Below are 5,716 nucleotides of genomic sequence, written 5' to 3'. Positions count from 1 at the left end.
AATAATAATAATAATAATAATAATAATAATAATAATAATAATAATAATAATAATAATAATAATAAATTAAACAAATTTATCAACGACAAAAAAAAAAGGTTAAATTTTAATAAATTATTAAATTTTTTTTTTTTTTATTAAAAAAGTGAAAGTCATAAAGAAAAAAATAAAAATTCGAGGGGAAAATTTATCGAACCTGTATGGGGGGAAAAGGTTATAATTATAAAATGATGATGGTGGTAATTAAATGTCGTTAGATCGAACCCAACAACAAAACCCCGAAAAAATTTTTAAAAAGCAAAATACAAAAAAAAAAAAAAGGTACGATTGATATTTGCCGGAAGGCATAGAGTAAAAAAACACACCCGAGAATGAGAATATAATAAAAATTACGGTAGCGCGTTCAAAACATTAACGTATTAAAATTTTACAGATTGTTTGTTTTCAACGATTTGTTTTTTTTTTTTTTTTCGTCTGCTACAAAAAAATAATAATAATAAATTATTTTCACGATTGATTTAAAAAATGGACGAATGATAAACCACGATTTTATGTTAATAATAATAAAAAAAAACTTTCGTTACAAAAAAACAATTTTTTTTTTTTAACGTTTTTTTTTTTTTTTTGTGTAAAGAAAACTGTCATTAAAATAAAATGTTACATGTGTCAAAAAAATTATTATCATTATTATTATTATTTTACCGCCAAGAATTATATATTTTAAACGCGTTTAATATTTTCCCCCCCCCCCAAAAAAAAAAAAAGAATTAGAGAGCAATTACACGCGCCTTAAGGTTTCTTTTTTTTTCTTCTTCTTCTTCTTATTCTTCTTCTTATTATTATTATTATTATTATTATTATTATTATTATTATTATTATTATTATTATTATTATTATTATTATTATTATTATTTAAAAAAAAAAAAAAAAGTTTAAAAAAAAAATTTTTAAGTGAAAGGTTTTTTACTATATCCATCTACTTTTTTTTTCTCTTCTTTTTTTTTCGATCCACTTATTCGGTTTATACATTAATTACATATTTCATAAATTTCTTTTCTTTTTTTTTTTTTTAAATTATACATATCACAACAAATTTTTTGAAATTTTCCTTTCGATGCCCCCCCTCTCTCTCTATCTCTCTCTCTCTCTCTCTCTCTCTCTCTATCTCTCTCTCTATCTCTCTCTCTATCTACCTATCTATCTCTGTCTCTCTTTCCAATACGTAAATTTACTACACTTTTTAAATGTTTCGGTATACGAAAAAAAATTTTTTTTTAACCGCCACATAATTATTTACCCAACGTAATAATTATTTATGGTAATGATGGATGTTAATAATAATAATAATAATAATAATAATATGTATAACGCATGTCACCGTCCTTTTCCTTCTTTTTTTTTTCGGTAATAATTACAATTACATAAAAAAAAAAAAAAATCTTTTTAAAAATAATTATTTAATGTAGAATATACTAAAAAAAAAAATATTTTGCCGCGTAAATTTGAAAGTTTTCTTCTGCTGCCACGAATTAAAATTTTTTTTTTATAATTTAGTACTTATTTATTTACATTAAAAAAATAAATAAATTAATAATAATAATAAATATTATTTTAAGAATCGAATAATCGATATTTAATCGACACTTAATCGAGTTTTTTTTTTTTTTTTTTTGTAATAGTGGCAGCATTTTTGCGGAATTTATTTAAATTCCGGAAGGTTAAATTAAAACTTTCAAAACTTTTATTATGTAATTGTTATAAACCACAAAATGTTTACAAAAAAAAAAAAAAATTCAATTCGTATACACGTTTGTGTGATAAAATTGATAAAAAAAAAAACTTAACCGTTGAAAAAAATTTTATCATTTTGGCGGTTTTTTTTCTTTCTTAAAGAGAAAATGAAATTTTGTATTCTTCGTCCGATATTTTAAAAAAAAAATAAAACCATAAAAAAAATTGTTATCGATTAAAAACAAAAAAAAAAATTGTTAATAAAAAAAAAAAAAATTATTAAATCGATTAAAAAAATAATTAATTTCGTCACGGATTTACAAAAATTTTCATTTTTCCTTTCAATAATAATAAAAAATAAAAAAAATTATAAAGAAGAGCGATTAATAAATTTTAATTTTTTTTTTTTTTTAATTTGTTGCAATCGGGATTTGACTTTCTTAATAATAATAATAATAATAATTGTAATTGAATATCGAAATTATTAATTAATTTTTGTAACAACAACAACAAAAAAATCAATAATTATTAAAATATAACGATTATTTATTAATTTATTGATATTGATGATATTTAATAATTTTTAAAAAAAATTATTATTGTTATTATTTTATAACTATTAACAATTTTTTTTGTCGCGAATTAAACAAACGAATAAAAATAAACAAATAAAAAAAAAAAAAAATTTAGTTTTTTAAATAATAATTTAACAAGTAAGAGTTTAATTTTATCATCATCATCATCATCAACATCAGCATCACCATAATCATCACCATAATCATCATCATCATCATCATCATCATCATAATCATTATTATTATTATTATATTAAATAATTACACGCAATTAATAAAAAGTGAAAGACAAAATTTTTTTTTTTATTAAAAAAAACCTGATTTTAAATGTATTGCAACAATTATTATTATTATCATTAAAGGTTTTTTTTTTTATTAAATAAAAAAAAAATGCCTCGAGAAAAATAAATGTTTTTTTTTTTTTTTTGCATAAGAAGTCAATGGAAATTTACCGAATTATTATTATTATTATTTTTTCCATTGCGTAAAATTTTATAACGAGAATTTACGTTAAAAATGTGACAATTTTTAACGAAATGTATACACATATAAATATAGAATTAATAATATATATAAAAAATATTTAAACAGCCATTTAAATAATTTAATATTTTTTTAAATAATATTTTAAAAATATTACAACAAATTTGCAGCAAAAGAAAAAGAAAAAGAAGTTTTATTTAAATATTTGTAAACAACGTAATATTACAAGATTTTTTTTTTTTTTTTAATATGAAAAACATGCCATGTAAACTTTGTACCCGAGTATAATTTTTTTTTATAATTTTTATATTACGGTAACAAAAAAAAAAAAACGTTTGGAAAAAACTACGTATAAACAAATTAACAAACAAATAGAAATATATTTATACAGTTTTTTAAAATAATTTTTTTATTTTCGTTTACCAAAAAAAAATTAAAAATGGAGAACGAATACGAACTCATTAAAATTATTTTATTAGGTAATAAATTCCCTCGATGGGGGTGTAAAAATTATTCGTTTTACGAGTTTTTTCAACCGAAACGGAATTGTAAAAAAAAAAAAAAAAAAAAAAAACAATTTCTAGAATAATAATATTTTTTTGTACTTTTAATTTACTTTTGCACTAAAAAAAAAAAAAAATGGCGTAAAATATATATTAAATAAATTATACAATTTATTATAAATGACAATACGAGACTCGTGTAATGACGTATTAATAGCATTCATTCTTGTAATAAAAATAAATAAAAAAAGTCCCCAAAGGAAAAAAGAAAAAAATGGTTCAAAGGTTAATTTTTTTTTTTTTTTTTTTATCATTACCACACGACCCGGTAAAAATTTACTCTCCTTCATTTTTTTTCCTTTTTTTTTATTTTAATTCATTTATTATTTATTTAAATAAATTATTAATATTTTTTATCTTAGAATTTAAATAAATTTTAAATAAAAAAACAAATCAATAATAATAATAATAACAATTATTATCATCATGGAGTTATATTGATAGTGACGTCACACCCACATTCGTACTTTTTAACTTTTTTTTTTTTTTTACTTTTTAATTTAATAATAACAATAATAATAATAATAATAATAATAATAATAATAATAATAATAATAATAATAATAATAATAATATTAAATACGTTCGATATTTTTTTAACGAGTTTCTTATTTTCTATTTATTATTTTAAAAAAGTTTCAATCGGTAGCTCTTGCATAAAAATAATTATTATTTCTTTTTTTTTTACATTTTTGTAAAACAGGTTTTCGAATGTTACCAAACCAGAATCTTGGCATACATTTATGACATATATTAGAATCTAGTTGTTTTTATTTTTTTTTTGCACGTGCAAGGTAAACATTTCAAATGTGAAAATTAATTATAAAAAAAAAAAAAAACAATTCACAATCGATTTAATTCAATATCGTTCGTTTCATAGAAAACTCGATCATAAAATTATTAAAGCAGCATTGAAAATGATAAAACTTTTATTTATCCTATAATATTATTAATTATTAACATAATGATATTAAAATCAATTAAATTTATTATTATTATTGGATCATCATTAATAATCATTTACTTTATTGAACCAGTTTTATTTAAATTTAAAATTTTATTTAAAAAAAAAAAAAAAATTCTTTATTGTTGTTGTTGTTGTTGTTTACAGTAAGTCAATTTAAATCAATTAAATAAATTGTAACCTTTTTATACTTATCAATCAGGGCGTTTAATATAATTTATGTAAAATTTTATTGAGTGGGAGGATGTAAGCCTTATATACACTCGGTTGTTTTTTTTTTTATCACAACAACTCATTTTAACAATAACCCCCCTTTTTTTTATTTAAAAGTGACAATTAAATAAGATTTAATAGATAAAATTATTAATTCGTTTTAAATTCTTAACACTCACACACACACACACCATTTTTTTTTAAACCTTTTACAATTATCAATGATGAAATTTTAATGATTACATATGTATAAATAAAATTTATTTATTTATAATGGGATCAATATTTAAAACTTCATTAATAACTTTTTCAAACTGACAAAAATAATTTGAAACAAATTAATAAATGAAATTGTAAATAATTTGTAAAAAAAATTGCACTTGAATCTTTAAAAAAATTAATTTAAAAAATTTTAGTCGGATTAAAATTAAATTGCGTAAGTATAAAAAAATTAAGTACTTAATTAATCATGTACATAAAAAATAAATCTTGTTAAATAAATAAATAAAAAATAAAATAAAACAGTAGAAACATGTTTTTAATATTAATTATGTATGATGAAAAACGTTTAATATAAATGTAAATAAATAATAAACTCTCACAGGTAGTTTTTTTTTTTGTTTTTAAATTTAAATTTAAAACAAAGAAAATTTTTTTAAGGATTTAAAAAAAAAAAAAATCTACTCACCGCTTATAAAAAATAAAACCAAAAAAGTTTGTAAGTGGTTGTGTGATAACGTTGATAACCAATTGGTTGAATACCTGGCTACTACTGTAACGAATGTGTGAGAGATAGATCCGCACGACCACGATTCTCCAGAGCAACTAAACTTCCTTTTTCATATTCACTCAGGTACAGGGTATTAAATTTTTTTTCTTTTTTTTATTACATAATAAGAAGGTCTTTTAAATTGACAATTCCGATAAGGTAAATTCAAAATAAGAATAAGAAGAAAAAAGAAATATTTATGATCTAAGAGCAAAATATTATAATTTTGCATGCTAAATACCTTCTAATGTTTAGTCTGTAATATTTTTATCATGTCTTTAAGACATTTTGTTTTTTTACTGTTTATGGAATAACAATCTAGAAATCTAAACAATTTCTTTTGTTTAATTAAATGCATTTTAATACAAAACAAAATTTATTCATTAATTGAATATAATTCAAAAGTTATGATGCATGA

This window comes from Pediculus humanus, genomic scaffold, assembly GCF_000006295.1.
Source record: "Pediculus humanus corporis 1103172108298 genomic scaffold, whole genome shotgun sequence".
NCBI lineage: Eukaryota > Metazoa > Arthropoda > Insecta > Psocodea > Pediculidae > Pediculus > Pediculus humanus.
Note: the sequence above shows the minus strand (reverse complement) of the source record.